Source organism: Equus caballus, chromosome 17, assembly GCF_041296265.1.
Source record: "Equus caballus isolate H_3958 breed thoroughbred chromosome 17, TB-T2T, whole genome shotgun sequence".
NCBI lineage: Eukaryota > Metazoa > Chordata > Mammalia > Perissodactyla > Equidae > Equus > Equus caballus.
Window position 1 is genome coordinate 33,224,495 of NC_091700.1, and position 18,147 is coordinate 33,242,641.

The 18,147-nt window shown below is 39.7% G+C and overlaps 1 non-coding gene across 1 annotated transcript; it reads right to left on the bottom strand.

Moving 5' to 3' along the window:
* Positions 1–1,300: 1,300 nt before the first annotated feature.
* TRNAI-AAU (transfer RNA isoleucine (anticodon AAU)) lies at positions 1,301–1,374 on the bottom strand. Its single transcript has one exon. It is a non-coding gene; the product is annotated as a tRNA-Ile (tRNA).
* Between the last annotated feature and the right edge of the window lie 16,773 nt (positions 1,375–18,147).

Here is an 18,147-nt window from a genome sequence, read left to right on the forward strand (position 1 = left end):
GTGTGCATACTCCAACTCACTGAAGTGGACCCACCCTCCCTGCAGCAGAGGCCCCACACACTCTGCCAATACAGGCCCACCCCTCTGCATGCCCTGTCCCTTATGTACTCCTTGCCATGTCGTGGCAGATGCACTCACCCCACAGAGGTCCCACACGCCATGACTATGCAGGCCCACAAGTTTCCTGAGAACTTTCTTTTGGGTTTGGCCAGTCCCTAGGGTGGGCTACCTGCTTTGGCTGAACTGGATTAAATTGGTGCTCTCGTGGGTGGGCAGACCCCTGCACTAACAGTGCAGGTGAAGAAATCTAATGGTGTTTGTCAGTGTCTGTGTCAGCACACATATACTAGGTCACAATAATGGCTGCTGCCAATGTCTCAGTCCCTGGGGAGGTGGTCCCAGCCTGTAGAGGTCTCACCTCTCATTGAGATGTGCCCAGAGCCTATCAAGTGAGTCTCTTTTCACCAAAGGACTGTGTACCTTTCTTTCTGGTGATTTTAGGTTGTTTTCTGAAGTGGGTGAACTTGTGCATGGGCCCTTTAAGAGCAGGCTTTTCCCCCCTTATGTCTGATAGCTTTTCTGGGGGTATTCCCTGTTGTTGTCAGTAGGCAGCAAAGCCTGATATTATAACACTCATCTTGGTTGTGCTGAGTCCAAAGGATGCTTATTTTGGTAATTCTCCCCCACTCAGGTCCTGCACTCCTCCAGGGAAGGCTGCATACCTTAGGATTGCTCCTGCCTGGCCCTGAAGCACTGTGGCTTGTGAAGGTGGCTGTTTTTCTCTCTGGAGAGGAATTTATGCCTTCCATCTCCTTCAGGACTGTCCCTTGTTGTGGGGGTTATTTTTATCCAGTTTTCAGTTCTCTCCCAGGGGTAATTGTTCCCAGAGTAGTTGTAAGTTTGTTGTGTCCATGGGAGGAGGTGAGTTCAGAGTCCACTTACGCTGGCATCTTGACACCATCCAGATTTCTCATTTTAAAACCTCTTCTCATGCCCTTTATCCAGGCCCTTCTTTTCATGTCCAATCTTCGTACCTTTTATTTATTTATTTTTTTGAGGAAGATTAGTCCTGAGCTAACTGCCACCAATCCTACTCTTTTTTTGCTGAGGAAGACTGCCTGAGCTAACATCCATGCCCATCTTCCTCTCCTTTATATGTGGGATGCCTACCACAGCATGGCTTGCCAAGCAGTGCCATGTCTGCACCTGGGGTCGGAACTGGTGAACCCCAGGCCACCGAAGTGGAATGTGCGCACCTAAACGCTGCGCCACCGGGCTAGCCCCAAGTATCAAGTGAACTTGGCCTGTACGGGGATCGAACCTGTGACCTTGGCATTATTAGCAGCACGCTCTAACCAACTGAGCTAACCGGCCAAGGTCAAGCTTCCTACCTTTTAATTCTCATCCTTGACCTTTTCTGATCCTAATTTCCCATTAGAACCTATTTTCCTCCTTTTAACCATTATTTTATCTACTTTTCCAACATCTTTTCTCCTAGGTCATTTCTTTCCACCAATACTACCTCACCTCCCTTGAGAAATTAACTGATTTCTTTCCTCTTTGTTTTCTTTTTCAGTAAATAATTAACCCTAGAAATTTATAAATTTCACAGGGAGACTGGTCCAGGATGTAAGTGATTTATACAACTTCAAAGTCTCTTTCCTTGTTTTCCTCTCTTATTAAGAACCTTCTCATACCCCCAACATACATGATAAATACATTCTGTTTATCAGGCTACCTTTGTCTTCTCTCTCAACATCTACCTCCTACTTCATCACTATAAATTTCTAAGGATCTGTCTGTGATCCCAGAGCTAAGTTATGTGGAAAGTGGGACATACAGAATGATATTAGGAATTTCACTTACGTTTTCTAGGTTCCTATCAGAGATCTGATGAAAAACATTGGGGGACATAGGGTTTGCTAGACCAGATGACACCTTTTTGCACATGGGCACAAGCAACCATGTGGGTGAACAGCTTAGTGAGCAGCAGAGACCTTCAGGAAATTTAGAATAAAGGTGCCCTTTCCTGTGGGGGGATGTGGCCCTGTGTCAAAAGCTATGGCTTGTCAGGTGGTGCACAAGCTGTGTTCAGCCTTAGCTCCTCCCCTTTGCTGGTCCCTTTTGTGTAGTGAACAACCTGCACAGCCTATATGGCTACACTGGGGAAGCGCAACTTGAGTAAATGTAAAAGAAGCAGAGGATAAAGAGTAAGGCTTACATTATGAAAGCTAGCAGCAATTCATATTTCTTTGTGAACAACTACAGTCTACTAAAAGTCTTTTCCAAGCTAAATACTGAGAGTACAATGAATGAACATCAGAGTTTATAATAAGGAAGACATTAGAAATATGTATTTCAGTAGGAAATGAGAGTAAAATTGGGAAGGTAAAGAAAGGTAGATGGGGTATAGAACAGCATTAGGCAAACTTTTTGTTCAAGTGCTAGATAGTAAATAGTTTAGGCTTTGTGGACCATAAAGTCTCTGTTGCATCTATCAAACTTTGCTCAAAAGCAGCCATAGAAAATATATAAAAGAATAGGTGTGGCTTTGTTCCAGTAAAACTTTATTTACAAAAACAGGTGGGGAGCATGACTTGTGAACCCCTGGTATAGAGTATTGAGAAAAAAGGATTAACTGGGACATTTGGTTTGTGTGAATATGACGTTGATACACAAAGAACTCTAAATCTGAGTAACAGGTGTTTCATAAATTATCAGAAAGATATATTCTACACAGGATGAAAATTTTAATTTATGGGTCTACAAACACCAAAAGTGGAAATTTTATTTTTTAGGCATTTGTTTCTCTGTCAAATCTCCTGTAATATATACACTTGAAAAAATGAAAAACTGGGCTAATAGCCTATATTTCACATAAAATGTTGCTTTTTAATCTTCTCTTGCAGTGCTCATCTTAAACAATATATAATGGATATGATTTATGATTCTCTGGGTTGAGGTAAATTTCATTCCCTTTTCTTCATAGCAACTAGCTGATATCAGGACTGATCTTTGTTGGGGCTGGCCTCACTAATGGAATTCAACTGGTTTGCTCAGATAAGCAATTCTTTGGGGAAAACTCATTATGAGCAAAATATTTATCAAGATATGAGAAAGAGCAACAATTAGGCTTTACAGGCAGACTTCATCTTTTTTCTGTGGGAAAAACTTCAGGGTCCTAGTATTTTACTCATTTCCTAAGTATCTGAAGATGTTATTTCATAGCATAAATATAAAGATAATTTTGCTCTTCAAGGGAAAATTACCCTGAGTTATCAAACTCTCAAATCTTACAAAATATAAATCTTAAAAAGATCCATATTCTTCTTTTTGTGGTGTCTGTTCTCAAGATGAATATAGATTGTTCCAGCAAAATCTTTATAACAACCATGTGGAATAGGTAAGAGCTGATGGTTTATTGGGCAACTGGACAGCTGAACCTTAGTGTTTGGTGCAGGGAGCAGAATTCCTTCAGCCTCACCAGCCCTCCCACATTGTTTATTGTAGTTTGTAACCTCTCCTCTCACCAAAGGGGGCAAATTTATGAAGGAGTTTACATAGCTGTTCTGGTTTCTTAAGGCAACTAAGGCCAGCTGGAATACACTTTATTCACTGTGATACACTTTATTTTGTAACATTTCTGTATTCCAGTGAAAACTGGCAGTTAAGGCGCCTCAGAGGTAGGGTTTAGATTTTAATTGTCATTTACCACTGCTAGAAAGAAATTAAACAAATTCTAGTGGGGCCAGACCTCAGTGAAAACGAACCTCTCTCCCTCATGGTGCATGATGAAAAGAAAGCTCGAACTTACAAGGATTTTTTGAATTCCATTGGCTCTTCACTGCTAATTAGTAACATGGCTTATTTAAGATTGCATCAAGTATTTTGATACTTGCTTTGACTTGCTTTTAATATCGCTCTAATTTCCCTTTTAGTTCTAAACTTGATGCTGACAAATATACAAATTGTGGACAAGGCTAGTCTTGTTAATGTATGAAACAAAATTTCGTTTTTATTGTCTTTGAGGGTCATTTCTAGGCAGTTAAAGGTAGGAAGTAATCAGTACCTTCCTTCTATGATCATTTTTAAAGTTTATGAAAAAAAGCATGTGATAGAAAATTGATCTGGGAATGCAGTGGGTGAAGTGATTCTGAATCCTACTCTGTGTGTGGTGCTAGATGGATTTTCTGGTACTGGTTTTGGGGGTGGAGATGGTGTACTTCTGTGTGTTTGGAGTCTAACAATTGCTTATGTACTTTTCCTGTCTATGTGCTCTCTGGAACAAGTCACCTAGAGAGTGTGCCATTGAGAGGGCTGGCAGGGATTGAGCTAATGAATGAGCAACAACTTGGATGTACCTACCTCCTCATGTTGGCTTATTTTGATTCACATGTGGTGGAAGAAGAGGGTGAATGCAAAGCATCAGTGAGAGGAGAACTGTAATTTCATCCTTTGCTTGAAAGACACTATTCCCAGCAGCATAGAGATTTGTCAGTGACACCTTAGAGCATTTGTTCAGGTCTGTGCAATTAAGCTGCTCCTTGTTGAAGAATCACCCCAATGACTGCTAGACATAGGGCTCTGCTGCTCCAAACAAATCACTGATTGACACCAGATCTTGAGATTTATAGACCATCTAGCACAAGATGCTGCAAATATAGGCTTTGTTTATTTACTTTGTAGTAGAAATATTCAATGTATCATGAATTCCTATTTGTTCAGAGTTGGGAAGCCTTTTTGTTAAGATTTCTCCAGCCTCTTTGCTGCTACTGATTTTTTTTTCCCTTTTGGTTCAGCAAAGGTGAATTCCTTTAGGCCCTGTGACTAACTTCCCTAAATCCAGAGATTATCTAATGAGTTCCTTAGAAAACTTTGGAAGAAAATTAATTCAAGATTTGCTGAGTGACTAATCACATCTCTGGGGAAATGAGCTGGCTCCTAATTTACTGGTTAGTTGCAAAAATTCTGGCAATGAACAGAAATAAGGATAAACATCTCTTATTAAGAAAAAACCACCAGGGGCCTTTGATGTCCATGCAAGACATTGATGGCCTCAGTTTTAAACTTTCTTCCAAAAACCTGACGTTTCTTCCTTGGCCATCATAATTTATCTGTTGATAAAATTCATCATGTATATTCATGGAACTCTGATTTATAAAAGTTAAGATGTAGACTGTATCTTTATTGTGTAAAAGCTTTTAATGGATTCTTTTTGGAAGAGTAACTGTGAAAAGGAATGTTTGCTTAGATTACAAGTTGGGAAAACATATGTAACTATGAAGGATGTTATTGGAAGAAAAGAAAAAGAAACATCACCAGATTCATCTATTTCAAAATTTGATGCATGAGAAGAAATTCAGTCTGTGCTTTAGAAGGCATTTAATAGTCATAGGATATTTTTCCATCAGACATTTTCATATTTGTGCTCAGATAATCCTTCAAATGTTTTGAAAGAACAGAGAAATGCTATGGAAAAAATGAACCACATATTCACTCTATTTCTAAATCTTGAATGATGATTCTCATAGTCCTGGTCAGAATTTTGTTTTCTTACAACTATCTCCTGCATACATATTAAGGATTGATACAATTATTCTTAGTTTCATACATATATATGCCATGGATGAGTGTATGTGACTTGTGTGTGTGATTCAGATCTTTTTGTACTTTATGCATTTATTTTGGAATCCAATTCCAAATGTGTATCTTCATGGCTTAGAATAATAGGCTGTATGAAAATTAGAATGTACCCATAGTTTAACACAAGCCCTGGGACAAGTTGTGAAGTAGGTGCAATTCATCGTCATTGAACCTTGTCTCTCTTTCTAGCCCACTCCATCTGTAGAGACTGTGTTACTTTGACATTCTGCCTCTGGCTAGGGAAAGCATGCTGGGCCACACAGGAGAGGACTGTCCTGGGATGCGTGTGGTTTGGAGAATGATGTGAATCAGTGTTCAACTTCCTATGCTTATTTTCTCTCTGCCATGCTGAATTTCTCTGTCTCTTTCTCTTTTTATTGTATATGTTTGTTTTTTTAATAATGTGTGCATTTTAATGTAAATTTGTATAAAGAAAGAATATAAAATTCCCTTCATATCTCTCCCCACCCCAATTCCCATTCTTCTTCCAGCACCACTGTTTACATTTTAGTGTGTATCTTTTCAATCCTTAAGACACTTCAAAAAATAAATATACTCTGGCTTCTTCTTCTTTTTTTTTTTGAGGAAGATTAGCCCTGAGATAACTACTGCCAGTCCTCCTCTTTTTTGCTGAGGAAGCCTGGCCCTGAGGTAACATCCGTGCCCATCTTCCTCTACTTTATATGTGGGACGCCTACCACAGCATGGTGTGCCAAGCAGTGCCATGTCTGCACCCGGGATTCGAACCGCCAAACCCTGGGCCGCCAAGAAGTGGAACGTGCAAACTTAACCCCTGTGCCACCGGGCTGGCCCCTATACTCTAACTTCTAATTCCACTGTTTTTTCATTTCACAAATATTAGTCTTTTTTAAAAAAAGAATGGCCCCCTTTTTCAAAAAAGTAGCCCTCCCCAAAAAAGTATGTCCATGTTTTAAGTTGTGAAACCTGTGACTGTTACCTCTTTTGTAAATAGGTTCTTTGCAAATGTGACTAAGTTAAGGATCTTGAGATGAGGAAATAATCCTGGACTACCTGGACCGGCTCTGAGTCCAATGATGAGATAGACATCCAGAAGAGAAGGCAATGTGAAGGCAGAGGCAGAGAATAGAGTGATGTGGCCACAAGCCCGGGAAGCCCAGTGATGCTGGCTGCCAGCAGAGGGTGAAAGAAGCAAGGAAAGATTCTCCCCTAGGGCCTCCAAAGGGAGTGTGGCTGTGCTGACACTTTGATTTTGGACTTCTGGACTCCAGAACTGTGAGAGAAAGAATTTATTATTTTAAGCCACCTAGTTTGTGGTAATTTGTAACAGCAGCTACAGGAAACTAATACAAATACCAATACTGAAATACTATACTTCCACTATCTAAAATAGAAGAAAATGGAACAATTGACTCACAAAATTCACTCTTAAATAAGCAAGACTTACAAATTTTGTTGTTATAAAACAATATCCTGAGAGAGTTTGGCAGATGGTGGTGTAGGAGGATCCTGATCTCACTTCCTCCCATGGACACAACAAATGTACAACTACCTGGGAACAACTTAACAATTTCCTTTGAGAGAGATCTGGAAACTGGATGAAAAGAACCTCCACAACATGGGACAACATGAAGAGAGGTGGAAAGGCAGAAATACTGTCCTGCTGAAGAAAAAACCACACCCTAGCTGCTGTGCTGCATGGTCGGGAGTGGTCTCAAAGGTGCGGAGCTTTTCCTGGAGGAGCAGGGAATTCGAGCTCCATGTTAGGCAACTCGGCCCTTAAATCCAGCACAAGAGAGACAAGACCCCAAAATACCTAGCTTTGAAAATCAACAGGGAATATACCCAGGTAAACTATAGAACTTCAGGGAAAGGAAAACCTGCTCTTACAGGGCCCACACACAGACTCACTTGACCTGGAAACCAGCACAAACACACCAGATGGAAAAGTGCATAGTCTATTGGCAAAAGAGATTCACTAAGCTTGGAGCACATCCCTGAGAAGCAGGAGGTGGCTTGGGCCCCCCAACCCCAGGGATCAAGACACTCATGGCAGCCATTTTTGGGACCTAGTTCAGACATGCTAATACACACTCTGACAGGTACTATTTGGAATCCTCCATCTAGCCTGTTAGTGCAGGGGCCTGCCCCACCAACTAAAGCACCTGAGGCAGTTGTATGCCCCCAGGTGACACAGCCAGCCCATGCTGGGGGCCCGCCTCTCCCACTAGCATGCCCAAAGAAGTTTTGCATCGCCTACCTGCATAGTTAGCCTGTGCCTGAGGCCTTCCCTGTCCAAGAGTGAGCTAGAAACAGTGGTGCTATTGGGCCACAAACCCAGCCACACTGGGGGCCCTACACATCAGGGAACTAGCAACAGCTGTGTGCCATGCAGCCAGCTTCACCAGGCACCTGCTCCACCCACTAGTTCACCTCAGGCAGCTGAGCACTGCCAGGCTATGCAGCCAGCTACACTGGAAGACTGCAATAGTTGCATGCTACAGGGCATAGCAACAAGGCACACCAGGGCTCTGCCCTACCCAACAATGAACTCACAGCAGTCATGCACCACTGGACCCTGCAAACAGCCACACCAGGGCCCTGACCCACTCACCAGTGAACCCACAGTAGTTGTGCACTACCAGGCCTTGCAGTCAGCCATGCCAGGGGCTTGCCCTACCCAGTAATATGCCTATAGCTGCCACATGTGGCTAGGCCTCACAACCAGCTTGCCCAGAGGCCAGCCCAGCCTACCTCTACTCCTATAGCAATAGCAGCCCCGTCACAAAAGAAGGGCACATGCAGCCCACACAGGGAACACCCCTGGAGCATTTGGCCTGGATGAAGAGAGAGGAGCACACTGCTGAGCCCTCTAAGACATCTCCTACATAAGGCCACATTTTCAAGATTGGGTGACAATACATAATCTACCTAATACATAGAAATAAGCACAGAGAAGTAGGCAAAATGAGGAGCCAAAGAAGTATGTTCCAAATAAAAGAACAGAACAAATCCTCAGAAAAAGAACTAAATGACCCAGAGATAAACAATCTACCTGATAAAGAGTACAAAATAATGGTAATAAGGATGCTCACTGAACTAAGCAGAAGTATAGGTGAACCCAGTGAGAATGTCACAAAGAATTAGAAAATATAAAAAAGAACCAATCAGAGCTGAAGAATACAATAGTCAAAGTGAAAAATTCACTAGAGGGAATCAACAGCTGAGTAGCTAACACAGAAGAATGGATCAGCCATGATGACAGAGTACAGGAAATCACCCAAGCTGAACAGAAAAAAGAAAAAAGAATTAAAAAGAACAAGGACAGTTTAAGGGATCTCTGGGACATCAAGCATACTAACATTTGCATTATAGGTGTCCCAAAAGGAGAAGAGAGAGACAAAGGGGCAGAGAGCTTATGTGAAGAAATAATAGCTGAAAACTTCCCTGACCTGGGGAAGGACACAAACATCCAGGTACAAGAAGCACAGAGAGCACCAAACAAGAGGAAACCAAAGAACCTGCACCAAGACACATTATAATGAAAAAGTAAAGAATTAAATATAAAGAGAGAATCTGAAAAGCTACAAGAGAAAAGCAACAAGTTACATACAGAGGAAACCCCATAAGTCTATCACTGACTTCTCAGCAGAAACCTTACAGGGTAGAAGGGATTGGCATGATATATTCAAAATGCTGAAAGGAAAAAACCTACAACCAAGAATAGTAAGGTTAGTATTAACCTTGGTAAGGTTATCATTCAGTACAAAAGGAGAAAGAAATAGTTTTCCAGACAGGCAAAAAATAAAGGAGTTCATTACCACTAAACTAGCCTCACAAAAAATGTTAAAGGGACTTCTTTAAGTGGAAAATAAAAGACTACAAATAGAAATAAGAAAATTATCAAAGAAAAAATATCACTGATAAAGGCAAATATATAGTAAAGGTACTATATCAAGCTTTAGTGGATCAACTACCTATAAAGCTAATATGGAGGTTAAAAGACAAAAATACTAAAACAATCTATAGTACAATAAGAAGGTAGGGATACACAAAATTAAAAGAAGTAAAATGTCAAAAATATAAAACATGGGGAGGAGTAAAAGTGTAAGGTTTTTAGTATGAGGTTGAACTTAAGAGGTCCTCAGCTTAATATAGATTGCTATATACATAGGTAATTATGTATGAACCTCATGTTAACCACAAAACCAAAACCTATAATAAATACACAAAAAATAAAGAGAAAGGAACTCAAACATAACACTCATTAAATCACAAGGGAAGACGGCAAGAGAAGAAGAAAGGAACAGAGAAGACTTACAAAAACATCCACAAAAAAGGTAACAAAATGACAGTAAGTACATACCTATTGGCAATTACTTTAAATGTAAATGAACTAAATGCTCCAGTCAAAACACATAGAGTGGCTGAATGGATCTAAAAACAAGACCCATGTATATATATATATACTGCCTACAAGAGACATGCTTCAGATTTAAAGACACAGGGTGAAAGTGAAGAGATGGAAAAAGATATTCCATGCAAATGGAAACAAGAAGAAAGCTAGGGTCGTAATTCTCATATCATACAGAATATACTTTAAAACAAAAACTGTAACAAGAGAAAAAGAAGGGCACTACGTAATGATAAAGGGAACAATCCAATGAGAGGATATGACACTTGTAAGTATCTATGCACCCAAAATAGGGGCACCTAAATACATAAAGCAAATATTGTCAAATATAAAAGGAGAAGTTGATAGTAACATGAGAAAAGTAGGGGACTTTAACACCAGACTTACCTCAATGGATAAATCGTCCAGGCAGAAGATCAATAAGGAATCATTGGCCTTAAGTGACACATTAGACCAGATGGATTTAGTAGATATATACAGAACATTCCAACCAAAAAGTGCAGAATGCACATTGTTTTCAAATGCACATGAAACATTCTCCAGGATAGATAACATATTAAGTCACAAAACAAATCTAAATAAATTTAAGAAGGTCGAAATAATATCAAGCATCTTTTCCAACCACAATGATATAAAACTAGAAATCACCAAGAAGAAAATTGGAAAAGTCACAAATATGTGGAGATTAAACAAAATGCTACTGAACAAGTACTCTGAGTCAACAAAGAAATCAAAGAAGAAATTTTTAAAAACCCTGGAAACAAATGAAAATGAAACTATGACAACAAAATCTATGAGATACTGCAAAAGTAGTACTAAGAGGGAAATTTATAGCAATACAGACCTAACTGAAGACATGCTGAGGAGTTAACTCCCAGGAGCTGTTCCCAACCAATGACTGAGAGAAATTGGTATATAAATGTTTCAGCTTCTTTGGCCCTCAGGATAATTCTGAGACATGCATTTTCTATCATTTCCCAGATATTCCCCAAGAGATTATACTTCAGTTACCCATTGTGATATCTAGTTTGATAATGCACCCTTCCTTGACTGTCTTCTTTTCTCTATCTTCTCTCCCTGCCATTGTCAGTGCAGCTCCAAAATAAATATTGGAATTAGATTATTTTCTCTGGGTCTGCTTGTGGGGGGTGGGGAATCCTAAACTAAGGCAATTGATACCAGAAGTTATTCTAGGAAACAGATCATCAAGATGGATTCTAAAATAGAATCACTTGACATGCAGATTGTAGCAAAGACCCTATTGTTAGTGATAAGTGTGGTGGTGATTAACTTTGGGATGTTGTAGCATTATAATCACTAAGACTCTTATTGTGGTGAATTGGGATGGATGAGGTGCAGAGTGATGCACTGACATGCAATATCTATGGAATTTGAGAGATGGTGGCATTGGTAATTATAAGAACTATGAATTTGGTCACTTGCTGTTAAATGACATGGATGTACTGAAGAAAGAAAACCATACACTCAAACTAGCCTGTCAAGAACCATGGGAATTGTCTGAAAGCCAGAAAATCTCTTTGGCAGTATTTAAGGAAGCTCTCAACTTCTAAAACTGGAGGACAGATTGTGTTGAAAATTAGGCCCAGGATATGATTGTGAGAGTGGTAGAATTACAAAGAAGGCTGAATAACAGCTCTGCCAAGTCTCTTTCTAAAACTAGGAACCTGAAAAAAGTGGGACCCTGTTATGCAGAATGGACTGACTTCAGAATCTTGAACTTTTTCAAGATCTCCATGAACTCTTAGACTTGCAGAAGTAGCCCACTGAATTTCCCCCAGATATCCTTGAACTCCTTGGCCTATAGAAGTTGCTAAGTCCTCTTACCAGAGGATAGCAGTCCAAGTGCTCCACTCCCAATCCTGCCTTGCCTGGACATCATCCAGAGGCAGATGTTTTGCAAGATAGTATGCTTGCAAGTATAGTTACCTCAAGATTTTCTCCATTACCCCTATAGTAACTAGGCTCATCCTCAGCATAGCCCAACTGGGCAAGTATTGTTTCTTATTTTGGAGGAAAAGGACTATTCACCAGATGAGTCACAGGACCTGGCTAAAATATATTGTCAGGAACCAGGAAAATGTGCCTAGAAATCAATCTTGAGAGTGCTGTACCAGAAGTTACAAAATAAGGCTGTAGAAGGGAGAATTTACTGATATGAGTATGCTTGCATGACTCAGGATTTACCATTCTGGCAAGGACACCAGGAGTCAGTTGTAATCTTCTGCTTGGATGATGGATGCTGGAACTGCCTTGGCATAGTATTGAAGGAGGAGTCAAAAGGCTCAGAGAGCCGGGCATGTTAGAATGGATTTACAGTTCTTGCTTTGCATGGTTCCCATATACATGAATTTCAGTTACCACGGTTCCATTAAATAATACCATTGGTCTGACAACACAGTTCAAATTTCAGTTACCAAGATATATTAACTGAGAATAATTGCATAAAGTACAAGCTTTGCTGCTACCTCTTCAATACACAAATCACTACACGTATAACAGACACACATCATGATCAATGACCAATTGTGCCACTTTTTTCAAAGTCTGTAGACAATTATTCACTGAACATCTGTTATTAAATTCATGCATAGATGACAAATGTATAGTTGTGTTGTCTCTTTATTTCCCGGTGAGAAAGCCCTGTAACATTTTACAGAAATGGATAAATTAAAGAGGCAATTGGCCACCAAAAATTAAAGTACAGAAAATAAATGAAAAGTGGTAATGCTAGAAGTGAAATTCTCATTGAATGTAAATGGGGTGATAGAAGAAATAGCTGACTGTGGGAATATTGACACTGCTGCTTCTTAAGAGACTCCAGATGTGCAATCAGAGGAACTTAGTGAAGGCAACCTTATTGACATAAATGAGAAAAGTGATCATGGCAGAAAGGATGAAGATATCTCAGAGAAAGGGATACCAGTGAAAAACTTTACATTTGTGGAATCTCAGAGATATTTTACCACATTGAAAGTGGAAATGATAAAATACTGGAAGCTGATTCAAGCTTAGAAAGTAGTATGACAATTTGCCAAGGCATAAAAAGATGCTTGCTTCACATCACTAGTTATAGGACAGAAGAAGGGAACCACTGCTCAAACTACTCTTGATAGTTTTTGTTTTGTTTTTTTTTTTTTACAAAGAAATAAACCACTTTAAATCTCAATGTTTTTACCAAGGAAAAGATAGAGGGGCACACAGTGAAGGTATTGCTGTACCCTCTTTAAGCAAAAAGATCAAGAGCAGGTGTTGCAAATGTTGATGACAGCTGCCAACAATAAACAAAAGAAATTATGATCCCTTACCCAGTTTCCAGATCTGAAGCAGTTCTCAGACCAAGCATTGATTGAAGGGAAAGATGAGCTGTTTGTGGAAGAAATTTGCATTGCCTCAGCAAAGACAGACAGCAGTAATTTCCCCAATCATTTCCAGAAGAGACCTATGGTCATTTATAAGAGTAATTATACACTAGTGAATGGGATATATCCATGTATTTCCAGGACTGTTGGATTCAGGGTCTAAGCTGACACTGATACCCTTTTAGAGAGGGGATGTATGGAGTTAAGGTCTGTTATGGGTTTACTTGTATCCTCCAAAAGAGATACTTTGGCTTCCTAACCCTCAGTACCACAGAATATGACCTTATTTGGTGATAGAGTCTTTCCAGAGGGAATCAAGTTAAAATGCAGTCATTAGCGTGGACTCTAATCCAATATGACTGGTGTCCTTATAAAAAGAGGAAATTTGGACACAGACAGACATGTATAGAGGGAACATGATGTGAAGAGACCCAGGGAGAAGATGGCCATCTGTAATCCAAGGAGAGAGGCTTGGAACAGATCCTTCCCTCACTGCCCTCAGAAAGACACCTGCCGACACCTTGATCTTGAACTCCTTGCATCCAGAACTGTGAGAATAAAGTTCTGTTGTTTAAGCCAACTAGTTTGTGGTACTTTGTTACGACAGCCTTAACTAACTAATACAATGTCATAAATGGAGCCCTGGCCTAAGTCTATCTCTCAGTGAGTTCAAAGACTTCTGTGGTCACTTCCTAGTCCCTGAGTCCATACTCATGATGAACATATTTAGTATATGGCAGAATCCTTGCATTGGTTACCTGATCTGTAGAGTGACAGCAGCCATGATAGGAATGGCCAAATGAAACCCTTGAACTGTCCTCACCCTCTTCCCAACCAAGACAGAAAATCAGAAGAAATACTGCATTCCAGGTAGAATGAGAGACAAGAAATACCCTCAAAGAATGTTTCAAGGATAGTTATCACCATCATCACTAGTCTTGCCTCTGGAAGAAAAACAACAGATGGATCAGAGCAGATGATGTGGACCTCTGAAAACTTAACCAAATGACATATTCAATTCCAGCTGCTGTGTTGCATGTCTACCTTCACCAGAACAGATCAAATAGTCTCTTTTATTTGGTGTGCAGCAAATGATCTAGAGATGTGTTCTTTTCATTCCCTGCCAGAAAAATGGATCATAAGCAGTTCACATTCATTTGGAAGAGGCCAAATTATGTGTTCATGGACTTATTCAAAGTTATGTTAACTCTTCTACTCTGGTCACAACATAGTATAAAGGCAACTCCATTGTCTGAACATTCTGCACAAAATTCATGTTGGTCTACCATTTTGATGACATCATGTTAATTGGAGAAGGAAGTCATAAGTACTCTAGATGTCTTTGTAAGACACATACATGCTATAGAGTGGGAGACAAATCCTACAAAGATTTAAGGGCCTGCCACACTGGTGAAAGTTTTGGAGGTTCTATGGTCTGGAGCATGACAAGACATCCTTATCAAGGGAAGAAAAAGCTCTCGCACATTCCATTTCCTCCCAGTGAGGAAAATGCACAGCACTTGGTGGTGAGGGATCTGGAAGGAGCAAGATTGGAAGATAAAGGAAAAATAGATCTGGGAAGAGGAATGTGGATTGACCAATAGGAGCAGGCACAGTGTGTGGATCTTTGTATCCCAGGTCTGTACTTATCAGAAGTCATTCACATCAGAGAAGGTATTGAATAGATGAATAGGATGATTTTTCCAGCGTAGTGAGCCTCTTTTCTTGGCCATTGCAGTGTTTTCACAATGTGTCCATGAATGGATAGCCTTGTGCCAAGAAGTCACACGATGCATGAGCCCAACAGCATAGGCTCCCTCTCACTGAGGCTGATCTAACTATTGCTACTGTGAAATGTTCAAAGTGTCAGCAGTAGAAGCTGATTCTGAGCTGCTGATATGATCCTATCCCTTGAAGACACCAAACCTTGAGGAGGCAGCCATTTATCTTTACTGGATTGATACATTTTCCATTCATAAATCTACTTTCTCCGCCACAGTACCTTGGTCAGCACCATTATCTGAGGGATCAGAATGTCTGACTGATAGTTACCATATGTCATATAAAGCTGGCTTGGACCAAGGGACTGATTTATAGTAAAAGCAGGTGTCCATGGGATCTACTGATCTTACTATATCACTCAGAAGTTGCCAACCTGAATGTCGAAAAGACCACTTAATGGTAAAGCAAAGGCATTTGCTTGGAGTTGTTGGATGCTATCTTTAAAGATGTAGTATATTCCTTGAACCAGTATATACTGATATATGTCCCTCAGGTAGAAAACATGGGTCTGAGGCATGGAAGTAGAAGTTGCCCTTACACCATTATTCCAAGTGACCCAATTGGGAGAATGTGTACTTTCTATCCCCACAAATTTAAGCTTTGTTATACTTGAGTCCAGGTTCCCAGGGGATAAAGTAATGGTTCCACTAAATTTAAAGTTACAGCAGCTGTCTAGTCATTTTTGGCTCCTCATACAAGTAGACTGGGTAAATAAGGGTTAGTATATTGACAGGAGTAATTGACCTTGATTATTATGAGGAGGTAGGATTGCTGTTACAAAATGCGGACAGTGAGAATTATGTCTGGAACTAGGAGATTTACTGGGCGCCTCTTATGGCCTTCAAACCATAATAGGAAATTGCAGGAACAGCATCCTGACAAGGTCAAGGTAATTAGAGGTACAGCTCTCTCAGGCATAAAGGTCTGGGTTGCCCCACTGAGCAACTGAGCTGGACAAACAGAAGTGCTATTTGAGAGTCAGGAGAATCTAGAATGCGTGTTAGAAAAAGGAGATGATGAATATCAGTTGTGGTCTTGGGGCCAACTGCACCAGCCAGCCTACACAGTAGCTTGCACCAATATTATATTAATGCTGTTTTAAGTTTTTTTCTTTTTAAATCAAGGTTGTTACTGGTTACCACTTTGCAGAAACAGTAACTAGATGAAGTAAACTTAACATGGGGACAGAGTACATCAGATCGTTGCAAGGGATGGACTGTAGCAAATACAGTCAGTACCCCATCCTATTTCTGGGAAATCCTGCTCATTTATAATGGCTAGTGTTTGCATCTGTGACTAAGGCTCTTTTTCCTCAAATTGTTGAGAGCTGTCTGTACACATGACAGGCTGAACATGCCAGTGAAATAACAATCCCTAAAGGGCAGCTCTCAGTCAATGATGCTCATATGCAGGTATATGAAAACTTGAACTCCCTCCTTCCTAGAGGTTGACAATTCTGAAGTGTATGTTTTGCTTGCATTCTGAGTTTCCTTGTGGAATTGAGCTTTAATTGCTCACTCTGGTAGCTGCTTTAACAGCACAGCCCTTATGGACTGCCTTCCTTTCCCTATATTAATTTGCCATTCATTACCAGTGTTACTTATGCTTTCCAATGAAACTACTCTCACTTGAATTCCTATTTCAGAACCTGCTTCTGGGAGAATCCTAAAGAAGACAGTTCCTAAAATCTTAACATATTTACTTATTGCTTTATCATTCAATATACATAAAGTAGTTACAAATTATAATTCCAGTGTTATTGCTAACAATAATCCTAATGAGAAAAGTTTGATTTCTTTGCATTATTCTTGTTTTCAGACAATATTACACTTATGATGTAAAATCAGAATACTATTTTAAAAAAGATACACGTAGTTTGAATTAAAATACATTGGCCAGTATCTCTAGTTGCTAGAGTAGATGGAGGAAGAATGTTTGTATCTGTTTAGGCTACCATTTTCCCTGGAAGTTCACTGACATGACATGACATTTGGATTATCTACAACATTGTTTTCTAGTTGCCAGAGGTCAAATGAGGAAAGAGAGGGTGGGGACGCATGGAAACATGGATCACAATACACAGAGTTGGGACTTAACAACAATCCTGTGAGTCACATTAATCTTTTTAATGTCAAAAATTTAAGGCTAGGGAAATAGCATATTTCGGTAGCAAAAACCTCAAATCAAAGCCTATTTTTTTTTCACTGAATGTCTGACTACATTCAAAGGTGAATGGTAATATGAAAAAGAACCAGCATAAAGACTACAATAAAAATAGAAAAGAATAAAATAAAATGGAGATGGAGAATATACCTTATAAGAGGAATTATCCAGCTGAACAGATTAAGAATTCACTCAGCAATAAGAACTCACTTCAACTTATAAAAATCAATATTTGCTTCCTATACTAGCAAAAACAAACAAGAACATACAGTAGAAGTCATTTGCAAGAGGAAAATGACAACTCCATATTATAGAGGAATTAACCTAATAGCGAATGAAAAAGAGAAAAATCTTAAAACTACACTGAAGGACATAGACAATCTAAGTGAATGAAGATATATGCATACATACATTATCTATCTGTCTATCTATCTGTCTATCTATCTATCTACACGTAGATACAGGACAAGTTAAGAGTAAAGATATCAATTCTTTCCAAATTAGTCTATAAATTTAATGCATTTCTAATAAATTGCCTCAATCATGGGCTCTACTGAAAGTGAAAGTCTAGGTAGCCATTTGTACTGTGTGACTCCCAGTGCCTGCAATACCCCCTATTCTAAAGCCACCATTAGAATAATTCTAAAGAACAAGAGAATGTAAGTGTCATTTAATAAATGTCTAATGGTATGTTGTCTGCCGTTAAGAATGAATCCTCACAGGGACAAAGCTATAATGACCTGTTCAGTGCTGATTCAGCGCTCCTATTTCCAGTAATATTATCTC